The following is a 13447-nucleotide window of genomic DNA, read 5'->3' as shown; positions in this document are numbered from 1 at the left end:
GTAGGTACTACTTTCAAGTCTGCATGCCTTCCGAACTCATTCAGCTACAATTCGCAAATTGTAATATGTGCTTTAAATTATTTAGTAGAAAGGTAATTATTGAAATTTCTGCAATTATACTATTACGCAATTAATTTCTGGTATATGTAATGTCCGCCTCAACCAGCGATTTAGATCAAAGTTTATAGTTGTACTGTCTGTCGCACGTGATTTTTTTTAATTTGGTGCAGCTAAAAAATATTACACCTCATAAACTTGCCGTGTGATAGAAAAGCAGGCTTGCAAAGGTTTTCATTAAATATGCTTGCACAAATAAAAAATGGTTTCTCCGTGTGGCTGAGTTCCAGCAGTCAACAAAGCTCATACGCAGATGGCAGGTTCTCTCACTCGATTTGCACAGAGCTTCGATCAGTGACTGAAGGGAAATTTACTGGGAATTCTGTGATTCCAAAGACATCATCGGAAACACCAACTTGCGCTCTTTTTGACATAAAGCTGAGGAATTGCATGGTTCGTTGAAATGTCGAAAACAACGAAAATTTCGCGTTTGCTTTCGCATCTTGCTTCTTTTGGCTCTATCTGCTTCGTGCCACTACCGGCGTATTCAATTGTTCTCCCCATTCGGGGCTCGAATCGTAGATTTCTGTCTTTCGGTCAGAGAAAATAGCTACCACCTTTATGTCTTCACTCACTGCCTCTTTAACACTGCCTACGGAAGCGCTGTGCGAGGACGCGGGAGAATAAGCTCGTATCATGCCTCAGGCGTCCATGAGTTCTTTCGTTACGGCTCATTAAAAAAATTAAAATTATGGGGTTTTACGTGCCAAAACCACGATATGATTATGAGGCCCGCCGTAGTGGGGGACTCCGGAAATTTCGACCACCTGGGGTTCTTTAACGTGCACCTAAATCTAAGTACACGGGTGTTTTCGCATTTCGCCCCAATCGTTACGGCTCATTTACGGCGATCGTCGAAAATAAAAATAAAGACCTTTTCCCAGTAGGGAGATACATTTGGAAGAATGGAATGGTAAATGATTTGGACGATGGGAAGTTCAGTGCGGAACAGTGGGATCAAGATCTCCACGCGTGGAAGTGCCCGGAGTGTTTAGTATAAGACTGGGCGCTCATGTGAATAACTGGGCACTAGAGTAGGGCAGCGCTTGTTTGTGCGTTTCCTTTTGAATATTTCGTGTGTTGTATTGACTCTGGTTGTAATTACGAATAGATAACAAACGTATTGTGGTTGTTGGACGCATGAATTATATTTCAACAAATTTAATTGAGGCTTTTAAGGCGATTAGCATTGTTAGGGTACTTCACGCACTTTCCGGAGGCACTTGTCCGTCCGTACGTCCGTCTATCAATCTATCTATCTACTCTATCTATATATTTATCTATCTATCCAGCATCTTTGCCGACCAGGTTGGATAGAGGCTGGATAGATGTATAACACTGTCGTCATACATTCGTGTTCATACCACCCTCGTGGTCGTTCCGTCGTCGTCACTGCAGCTTTTATTGCGATAGCAATTATATGGACACTCAAAAGCAGATTTCTGCCGTCGGCGTCGCCGTCGCCGTAGCCGTCACCGTCGCCGTCGCCGTCGCCGTGAGGTTCCGTATGACGTCATTTGGAGAAGAAATCGTCGCCGCGCGCCGAACGCTGTATGTGCGAGTGAAAGGGCGCGAGGGGCGCGTCTTTCACGGGGAGTGAACGCACGGCGGAGAACAAACGCGCGTTCCGCGCCGTGCTCGCTTAAGGGCTGCAGAAGTAGGCGTCTCTTTTCTCCTTTACAATCACTATATATGTAGAGCAAACGCACCTTCTTCCGACGCGCTAGAAGCCGTGGGGGAGGGGGAGGGAAGGGAGGCGACGTTTAGCTGCGGCACCAAGTGCCTATTTATATCACAGGCTCCGGCAACAGTCACCAACGCCGCACGCATTTTGAGCGAACGCGGGCAAAACGCCGATGACGTCGACAACAGTTCTGCGTGTTGCCGATGCTGCTGCATGTCCAAGTTTATACAGCTGATAAAGCTAATATCATTACTCCGTATAGCTCTCTACAAGTTTGCTATCGCAATTGATGCTTCGCCTTTCAGGTGAAACTGCGACCACTTTTTTTCATCCGACTCTCGTCATGCCATCGTCGGCATACGAGAGTATGCCGACGATGGCATGACGATGGCCGTCCGTCCGTCCGTCCGCCCGTCCGTCCGTCCGTCCGTCCGTCCGTCCGTCCGTCCGTCCGTCCGTCCTGTCCGTCCGTCTGTCCGTCTGTCCGTCTGTCTTTCTGTCTGTCTGGTCTGTCTGTCTGTCTGTCTGTCTGTCTGTCTGTCTGTCTGTCTGTCTGTCTGTCTGTCTGTCTGTCTTCTGTCGGTCTGTCTGTCTGTCCTGTCTGTCTGTCTGTCTGTCTGTCTGTCTGTCTTCTGTCTGTCTGTCTGTCTGTCTGTCTGTCTGTCTGTCTGTCTGTCTGTCTGTCTGTCTGTCTGTCTGTCTGTCTGTCTGTCTGTCTGTCGTCTGTCTGTCTGTCTGTCTGTCTGTCTGTCTGTCCTGTCTGTCCTGTCTGGCTGTCTGTCTGTCTGTCTGTCTGTCTGTTCTGTCTGTCCTCCGTCCGTCCGTCCGTCCGTCCGTCCGTCCGTCCGTCCGTCCGTCCGTCCGTCCGTTCCGTCCGTGCCGTCCGTCCGTCCGTCCTGTCCTGTCTGTCCTGTCCTGTCCGTCCGTCCCGTCCGTCCGTCGTCCGTCCGGTCCGTCGTCCGTCCTGTCCGTCCGTCCGTCCGTCCGTCCGTCCGTCCTCCGTCCGTCCGTCCGTCCGGTCCGTCCGTCCGTCTGTCTGTCGGTCTTCTGTCTGTCTGTCTGTCTGTCTGTCTGTCTTGTCTGTCTGTCTGTCTGTCTGTCCTGTCTGTCTGTCTGTCTGTCTGTCTGTCTGTCTGTCTGTCTGTCTGTCTGTCTGTCTGTCTGTCTGTCTGTCTGTCTGTCTGTCTGTCTGTTCTGTCTGTCTGTCCTGTCTGTCTGTCTGTCTGTCTGTCTGTCTGTCTGTCTGTCTGTCTGTCTGTCTGTCTGTCTGTCTGTCTGTCTGTCTGTCTGTCTGTCTGTCTGTCTGTCTGTCGGTCTGTCTGTCTGTCTGTCTGTCTGTCTGTCTGTCTGTCTGTCTGTCTGTCTGTCTGTCTGATGTCTGTCTGTCTGTCTGTCTGTCGCGTTGTCTGCTGTCTGTCTCGTCTGTCGGTTCTGTCTCTGCCTCTTTTCCAGCCAACCTTGGTTACTGGGTAGTCCATGACCGAATGGTTAAATCATCGGGATGGAAGCATGTTGATGGACCATGCTTCAAAACCAACCATCGCACTAATTTGGGTCAGCGGGTGTGTAGCATGTGTACCTTTGTGCCGCTCTTCAACGAACTGCTCCCACGCTGACATGGGTCACCGAGGACGAGGAACTGGGTATGGACATTGGGTATGTACCGTTCTTCAATCACTTTGACGACAACATGCAGCCATCGTTGTGTGCCATTGGGTATGCGCCTCTTTTCGACGACCCTATTCTATGCCACGTTGGGTCACTGCGTTCGTGACAGTAGGTGTGTACCGTTCTTCAGTGAAACTGCTTTACGCCTAATTGGATCACTGGGTATGTGGCACTGCATATGCGCCACTCTTCAACGACCCCCTTTCATGGCAACGAGGCACTGGGTTTCTGCCGCTGCTTAATGAACCTCCTTGACGCTTACTTGGGTAACTATGTGCCACGTAGTATGTGTGGCTCTTCAATGGGCACAAAATATTTTAAATTTTCTACGCTATGGGTGGCGTTCGCAAACGAGTGGCATAGCATAGTCTTACGATATCGGAATATGAGGCATGTCCCCGATGCGATGAATGTCTCAGAATTACCACTACCATGTGTAAAAATAAACGTGACTTCAGGTATATGGGTGTCGCTACATTGCGCATTTGCTGTTCGCTTTGGACAGTCACCGTTAGATGAGTTCTGCCTCAATTTTTCATTCACGCAACCGACACGCACTGATTACGCAGCGACCCCACTGATTGACGCAGCGTATTCAGTTGGAAGCGCGAGAGAAGAATCGGGTGGCATACACATGGGGCCTCATGCAAAGCACGTATCTGTGGCGGCAATACGGCGTGTCGACACATTGCTTCAATGCTAGTCGCATTAGGTTGACATGCATTGTGAGAATGGCTCTGCCGCAATTTGTTTCCGCGTCGATAATGGAGGAGTCCTTTAGAATGACGTTCAGTTCGCTTTCGTGCAATACAAATTAAACAAACGGATCAACACAAACCAAGTAACATAGTCATAATGCTTGTATACACATCCGTGCGGCTTTCAATGAATCGTAACGATAAAACGCTTGTCCTCTCAAATTTTTTTCGTACTGTCCTTCTTTTGAACTACAACAGAGATACCTATTTTAGTAAGGAAAGCATCACTCTTTCCACATTCGAGGTAGAAAGCCAGATTATTCCAACTCCAGGTTTAGCAATCAACCACTGCAAATATTACAAGCCTGCAGTCATTACAAAAACAGTAGGGAAGGAACTTGCCTTACCTGAGGAGACTAACGTGAAGTGTTTGTACAGACGCGTTTAGCATCAACGTGCGTCATCTAGAAGTTGAGATGGGAACATGGCCTCTGTCTAAAGGAGTTGTTGCCTCCATCGTGGAATGGACTCGACCAAACGCTCCTATATTTGGATTGCTAATTTGAGCAGTATGCAAGCAGGCGTATTCTCCTCATTCATACTGGTGCATGTCTTTTGTTCACAAGGTAATGACAAATCATTTGCATGAAACACGGAAGCGGGCGCCTAGAAATCATTTGGCGCTTTGCCTGTGCCTATTGGCCATTAGGGAGTTCCAACCAGGCTTTCTCATTAATACAAACCGCTCCATAGTAATCGCACACCTGAGCGTCTGTGCCATTACACGAGGAAGATTTCATAGATGTATTTTCAGTAATCAGACTTAGCATTTCAGCTTTTTTTACTATTCAATAAAATGCCTTAAGGTAGCGTTAAAACTGCAGACACGACAACTGTAAAAGTTGGAAGGCGATTCATCGTCAAGCTACAGTCCAATGAATTTTTCATCTGTGAAGAAATCACACGAATGGCAGCATAGGAGAAATTACTTGTAATTTGTAATTTAATTAAAGAAGCTATAAATAACTGAAAATGAAAGTGGATGAAAAAACAACTGGCTGCAGAAGGGATACGCACCCAGGTCTTTGCGCTACGGGCGCGTGTGATATACGTATGCAGAGACACAATCTCTCCAATACTATTCATTGCATGCTTAGAAGAAGTATTCAAGCTATTAGACTGGGAAGGCTTAAAAGTGAGGATCAACGGCGAACATCTCAAGAACCTGGGGATGAATTGGAACAAATGATTTAGGACTTTAACGGAGAAAGCCCAAGAGCCGGGTTGAATACTAATATGCAGAAGACAAAGGCAATGTTCAATAGAACGTCAAGGGAGCAAGAATTCATGATCGCCAGTTAACCTCTAGAGTGTGCGCAGGAGTACGTTTCTCTAGGTCAATTACTCGCAGGGGACCCTGAGCATCAGCTGGAAACTTACACAAGAATAAAGATGGGTTGACGTGCTTACTGCAGGCATTACCAAATGCTGACTGGGTGTTACCACTGCCGTTGAAAAGAAAAGTGCACAATCATTGCATTATATCAGTACTAACATGTGGTGAATAAACTATGAGGTTAACAAAGAAGCTCGGAAACTAGTTAAGGACCGCGCAAAGAGCGACGGAACGAAAACTGTTAGGCGTAACGTTAAGAGACAAGAAGAGAGTGGTGTGGATCAGAGAGCAAACAGGGATAGCCGATATTCTAGTTGTTGTTAGGAGAAAAAAACCATAGCTGGGCAGGCTATGTAATGTCTGAGGCAGATAACAGGTCGACCATTCGACTTTAAGAATGGGTGCCAAGGGAAGGAAAGCGCGATCGAAAACAGCGGAAAATTAGGTGGGGGTGATGGCATTTCGAAATTTGCAAGCGCAAGTTAATAAGCTAGCGCCAGACAATGGTAATTGGAGATCGCTGGCAGAGGTTTTCATCCTGCAGCAAACATGAATATAGGCTGCTGTTTCTGCTACTGCTGGTCTGCTGCTGCTGCTCTGCTGCTGTGCTGCTGCTGCTGTGCTGCTGCTGCTGCGGCTGCTCTGCTACTGCTGGTCTGCTGCTGCTGCTCTGCTGCTGCTCTGCTGCTCCTGCTGTTGCTGCTGCTGATGAAGATGTCAAGCTACCCCCCCCCCCCTTGTTCCACGTGCACAATCCCTTCAATTTCTATATACGTATGTGAAGCTTCGTTCCACAAGTGCGGCCACTTCCATGTGTATAAATTTGATGCCTTGCTCTGCATTTCCACGTGAATGGCAATGCATTGTTTCGAAAAATTGCACCTCCTGTTGTCGTTCCTTTACCTCCATCATTTTGTTGCGCTTTAGAATTTCTCATGACCAGCTTACGACTACTGCTTGCTCACTGCGGCTGAAAGAGAGCAGCCTAAACGCTTAAGATATACGTTTTCTAAGCTCTGGCTCGGCAATACAGCGCCATAATGACTGCAGCAGTAAGGGCATTCTGTGAATGTGTAAGTTGTGAAGCACGGTGATCGTGTCACCATCTCGCAAGACATGACCAATTGAGTGCGGCTATGTTTAACTCCTAACCATAGTCTCAAACCGGTGTGACGAAGCGCGTCTGACTGAAAGCCGTCACACATTGGCAGGCGGGGAATAAGATATGCACACGCTGACAATGCTCAAAGTATAGAGCAGGCTTGCAGGCACCGCGTATGAGCTTGCAGATATGGCATAGGCTGACAGGACACAATGAACAAACGCAAGCATCTATTTTTGGGTGGTATCTGTTTTGTGTTCTACGTCGCCAAGTACACCATAAAAAAGAAAAAAAAAAGAACGCTCATGATGATGCTATATTAAGAACCCGCCGGTAATACAGCGCACTTCTAGGCACAAGAGAAATACCAATGAAAGAATAGGCAAGGAGGTTGACCAGAAGCGAAATTTGATTTTCTAACCTACACTGGGGGTTGGGGGAGGTTACCTATGGCAGCTTTATGAGCTATAGTTTAAGTTCAAGATTGAAGCCATAATGATGTCTGTCGACGGAGGTAATGAAACTAATATGACATCTCCGTTCTAAGTCAAGGTTCAAGTGATTAGAAGTTACCTGCCAATGTATCAGAGTGAGGCATTGCTAGAGAGAAACAAATGCAGATCGTACCAAAACGTTGTAATCCTTATCAAGCGAATATTTGGCAAATTCATTGATTATATTCTACAAAGCTCAATGCGATGAGTACAAACATGAGCGTTTTTATTCTATGCAACGGGTATTGCATAACATGTTTATGTTTAGGTACCGCACCAGTCACAACTTCAATTTCAAGCTATCTTCATGGTTATGTACAGCACCGTTCGGAAATGCGAAAATTCAAACACTGAGTCAAGCGGCTGGACAGCGCGGGATGCCGAAACGACAATACGACGAAGAGCAGGAGGATCTATAGTACTTGTTGAGGGAAGAACATCTAAATATAAGGAACGCACTCTAAGCTCATTTTCTCGCAGTGGCAGATACTGTTAATGAAGGATTATCCATGAATGGGCGCATATACATTGCCACATACCAATGGCCCAAGAAATGGCCTGCGCATGCACACACATATACACGTATATATGGGGTTTCATAGCTAACATTAGCCAATCTTTTGACTAATAGCAAAACAATAAACAAATGGAGAAATCACGGTGCTTCATACGATTTAAAGACCTGCGGTGTTCGGTCGTCAGAGATTGAAAGACTGAACACCGCAGGTCTTATTACTCTGCCGGGCACTGTGTTTTCCAAACGTTTTATTGCGATAGCAATTATATGGACACTCAAAAGCAGATTTCTGCCGTCGGCGTCGACGTCGCCGTGAGGTTCCGTATGACGTCAATGGAGATGAAATCGTCGCCGCGCGCCGCCGAACGCTGTATGTGCGAGTGAAAGGGCGCGAGGGACGCGCTCTTTCACGGGGAGTGAACGCACGGCGGAGAACAAACGCGCGTTCTGCGCCGTGCTTCCTTAAGGGCTGCAGAAGTAGGCGTCTCTTTCCTCCTTTAAAATCACCATATATGTAGAGCAAACGCGCCTTCTTCCGATGCGCGAGAGGCCGTGGGGGAGGGGCAGAGGGGGAGGGAAGGGAGGCGACGTTTAGCTGCGGCACCAAGTGCCTATTTATATCAGAGGCTCCGGCAACAGTCACCAACACCGCACGCATTTTGAGCGAACGCGGGCAAAACGCCGACGGCGTCGACAACAGTTCTGCGCATTGCCGGTGATGCTGCATGTCCAAGTTTATACAGCTGATAAAGCTAATATCATTACTCCGTATAGCTCTCTACAAATTTGCTATCGCAATTGATGCTTCGTCTTTCAGGTGAAACTGCGACAACTTTTTTAGTTGAACCGTTTGGCTAATGCTTCGCCGTTTGCCCCGCACCCCTACCAATTGAGAGATAGATGCTGCCGATCCAAAGCTTTATTCTGATACCCTTCTAGCGATCGAGCGTGAAGAGGAAGGTGAAAGGCGACGATACTAATTGTGTACTTTTGAAAACAATGAAGTCTCCAGTTGGCGCAATCAATATGTTGTTCTTTTTATTGCTTTAACATTGGGGGTGTCAAAGTGGCAAAAAGTGTATGTGTGTGAAGTGTGAGAAGCCGGTCACCTGTTAGAAGTGTTAGGAGTAAGGATCAACGGCGAATATCTCAGCAACATTCGGTTTGCAGATGACATTGTCCTATTCAGCAACAATGAGGACAAATTACAGCAAATGATTGAGGACCTTAACCGAGAAAGTGTAACAGTGGGGTTGAAGATCAATACACAGAAAAAGATAATGTTCCATAGCCAGGCAAGGGAACAAGAATTCAAGATCGCCAGTCAGCCTCTATAGAGTCTCTAAAGGAATCTAGGTCGTTACTCACGTTTATCTAGGTCAATTACTCACAGGGGACCCTGATCATGAGAAAGAAATTTATAGAAGAATAAAATTGGGTTGGAGTGAATATGACAAGCAATGTCAAAATCCTGACTGGGAGCTTACCACTGTCGTTGAGAAGAAGAGTGTGCGGTCATTGCATTCTACCGGTACTAACATATGAGCCAGAAACTTGGAGGTTAACAAAGAAGATCGAGAACAAGTTAAGGACCGCACAAAGAGCGATGGAACGAAAAATGTTAGGACTAACGTTAAGAGACAGGATGAGAGCGGTGTGGATCAGAGAACAAACGGGGATAGCCGATACTCTAGTTGACATTAAGCGGAAGAAATGGATGCTGGGCAGGCCATGTAATGCGTAGGATGGATAACCGGTTGACCATTAGAGTTCCAGAAGGGATAGCAAGAGAAGAAAAGCACAGTCGAGGATGGCAGAAAACTAGGTGGGGCGATGAAGTTAGGAAATTTGGAGGCGCAAGTTGGAATCAGCTAGCGCAGGACAGGATACCAAGGAGAGGCCTTCGTCCTGCAGTAGATATAAATGTAGGCTGATGATGATAATGATGAAGGCCGGAAGCCGGCTGAAACGTCAGTAAAGGCCTGTTATATTTTCCTACGTGCTTCTATTCTTTAAACTATTTCTGTGCCGGCTCCTGTGATGCCTTGCTTCACTGATATATATATATATATATATGTGTGTGTGACGGTGCACAGATGGTCCGTGCATGGAAGTTGACGAAGATGACGAAAAAAGGCAGTGTTCGGGCGACCATGTTGTTCTACATCCTTAACCTCCTGCTCGCGTCACACAAGTCGACAGGACAAAGACCTTGCAGCCACCGCATCGCGCTCACATCATCATGCAAGTACTAAACACCACGCCGTGAACCCGAAGCGCAGAGATCTACCACCGATACCGACCAGCATCATGACCACACCATCGGAAGCCTTGGACGTCCCCAAGTACGCTGGATCAGCGGACGATGGGCCCGTGGAAGATTGGTTCCGCTTCTACGAGGTCCACGCAACCATTGCATCATGGTCGGAACGGGAGATGGTCGCCAGCTTCGATGAATACCTGACCGGTGAGGCATTTTGCTTCTACCTGACCCACATATTTGAATATAAATAATCGTGGAAAGAAATCAAAGAAGAGATGATCAGTCGATTTATAGTATACGCTGCAGACTCCCTCATTATCAAACAGCTGGAGAAATCGCATCTGGGTCGCCGTAGTCATCCGCAGTCTCCACGTAGCTATCATCATCAGTGCCAACCAAAGCCACGCATGACTCGATCATCGACAAGTTCCTCATGTAGTGATACTCCCGAAAAGACGACTGAAAATCGCAAGCCTACCATGATTTCACCACTCACAATGGACATAGTAAAGCCTCCGTTCGCTGAGCGATATCCAAGTCGCTTCGCTTCACGACCAAACCTTCCACCAGGTTTCAGTGCCGTGCAGGAGTCGCGAATATGTGCGTCTTCATCATGCTATCGTACTCCTGCCATCGCGAATCCATCAGATGCGTTCACTGCGTCTTATACGTGCGACCCGCCGCCTGGTTTCCAGTCACGCCAGTCCTCTATGACGCTCATTCCACAGCCCGTGCTTCACAGAAGTGGTTCGTTCGCGCATGGCACATCGAATTTCCCAGAGCCAGACCAATCACTGGAAGTACGTAGTGCAGCCACCTCCACTGCGGCGTCGTCCAATAATCGCCCGCCTGGAATTTCAGGCTGCATGGACGCAGTCAACAGAACGAGTCAAACTAAGCCATCTTATTTTCCACCAGGACATCACAATCAAACCACCAACTCCGTATGTTCACTTCGCGACATTTTACCTTCATCAGCAGCGGATGAGCAGCTTGCACACGAAGTTCAAGCTACTTTGCATATTTCAATCCCTTCCGCGCGCACTGAACCCCAGCAAAGTGCTGACATTGCAGAGGCATCGAGGGCACCTGATATTATACAGTACCACCTAACAGAATGCCTCGCTCAGCACGACGGCACATGGATGGCAGCCTTAAAAGTGGATTCTCAAGAACCTCACAGATTGACCTCGCCATCAGATAAGCTACACGAAAGCAAGCCGTCTGTCAGTTGCCTGCCGCTGGCGACACTAATTTGCCAAAGATATACCAGGCTTATTCCTGAATCAGTGCTACATCATCAGCTGTCGCAGCCACCTCGGAAAGATCGAAATCGGTCACACCAAGATCAACCTCGACTCTGTCGACGACGACTTCGAAACAGACAGCGACGGAGACCGGCACCGAAAGCAAAGTTGCAACAAGGAAAATGTCAGTGCGCAAGGCAACTAAACCCAAAGAAAACTCAACGATTAAGACGTTTTGCAAGAAAGAAACGTCGCCAAGTACACCTTCAAGGCAACCTATCAGGACTGCTCCTTCCCCGAAGATTCCTGCGACAACGCTGTGCACAACGACGAAAAGGACACGGGCGCTTTCCTGGCATACCGGACCAACAGAGATATCACCGCAACGACCCAGTCCACCGAACGTTCGATCAGGAGACACCGTGGCAACGACAACTGAGTTCGCACGGCTGCCATGTGTCCAAACCGTTCCTCATTTGGGCATGCGTATATCTTCCGGAGCGCAACAGTCAGGCTCGTCCACCAGAGCTATGCTAGACGTCACCGGACAGATAAACTTTTCTGTGAAGTTGCAAGGCTTACAGAGTCATCTTGAGACATTGGACTTACTGCGCATTTTTTGTCTTCGTTTATCAGCGTCCTCTTGCTTCCGCAGATGTTAGTTGCTCGCGCTCTCTTGGGGGGAGGGGGAACGTGTGACGGTGCACAGATGGTCCGTGCATGGAAGTTGAGGAAGATGACGAAAAAAGGCAGTGTTCGGGCGGCCATGTTGTTCTACGTCTGCAACCTCCTGCTCGCGTTACACACACACACACACACACACACACACATATATATATATATATATATAGAAAGAGAGAGAGAGAGAGGGAGAAAGAACCGAACGATGCACTAAAGACTTATCCCAGAATCAGACGCGAAGAAAACTTCTCTGTCTGAGTGCTGTGACGCAAGAAAGAACATAGAGATAGAAATACCCCCCCCCCCCCCCCCCACGAAGTAGAAACATACCCGCGTAGAAAGCATCTGTCAGACCGGTCCAGAAATATGCCACTTCTTTGTTTCGTTTTGCTAAACAACCCACGAACAAACTAGAAAACCTAGAATATGTACAAAGAAAGGTACTACTGTATATATAAATATAGGATGCCCCACGTATTTTGATCCAAACATGAAAAATATGCACATGCCACGTAACTCGACAGAACTAAGGGAATGTTGTTTGCCGTCACTTGAAGACACTCCGACTTTTTTTCGCACACTGCCGAATCACATAACTAGTCCTAATTAATTATTCAACTTCTAAAATTCAACTTCTAAATTTAGATGAAATGTGTCATGGATAACGAAAATTGTATTGCAACATGAAAAACTACCGATACAGCTGTCTGTTGCGCAATACGTCCTACATAAGTCTTTTTCGAATCATAAAAGAAAACCCGCAAATACACGCAAAGTGCTTCGTGCGGCATGTCGCACCGAGACGAGAACGGAACCAGCTGGATGATTTGTTATTAGCATCGGCTTATTACTCAAACTATAACCGTTAGTTGAGGAATTATTACGTGCTTTACAGTAATGACGTGCCTGTGTTCTTCATGCGCACCAAGTAGCATAAATTACTTCTTGCACAACCGCTATCTATCGGAACCTCATAATGTATCACCACTTTGTTCCTCTCAATTACACAGATCTATATATTATGTATTACGCTTACCTTCGCGCAAGCCCTTGTCGTTATAACCTCACATGGTATCGACAGTTGAAATAAATAAATGAATAAATAATAATCATTATTTATATTATTAGTTATTAAAATAGATATAAATAATGTGGCATCGCATTGTATTGACCAGATGTCAGGTAGCAGAGCGCACGTTTGATACTGCCTAGTCATTAAGGTAATATGATTAACAATGTGGATGACGTACTTAAGGCAGTGGAAGAATTCTATACTGACCTGTACGGAGCCCAGATCAGCCAAGTTACTTTCATTCTAAGTAGTGATCAACAGGATACAGAGGCTCCTTCTATAACTATCGATGAAGTTAGAAGGGCCTTGCAAGACATGACACGGGGAAAAGCGACTGGAGAAGTTAGAATAACACTCGATTTAATAAAAGACAGTGGAGATCTCATGCTTTAAAAGCTTGCGGCCCTTTATACGCAATGCTTCACGATTTCAACGGTGCCGAAGAACTGCAAGAATGCCAACGTTAGACTAATTCATATGAAGGAAGACATTAGAGGATTGAAAGATT

Source organism: Dermacentor silvarum, chromosome 2 (assembly GCF_013339745.2).
Source record: "Dermacentor silvarum isolate Dsil-2018 chromosome 2, BIME_Dsil_1.4, whole genome shotgun sequence".
Lineage (NCBI taxonomy): Eukaryota > Metazoa > Arthropoda > Arachnida > Ixodida > Ixodidae > Dermacentor > Dermacentor silvarum.
This window is presented reverse-complemented; position numbering follows the sequence as displayed.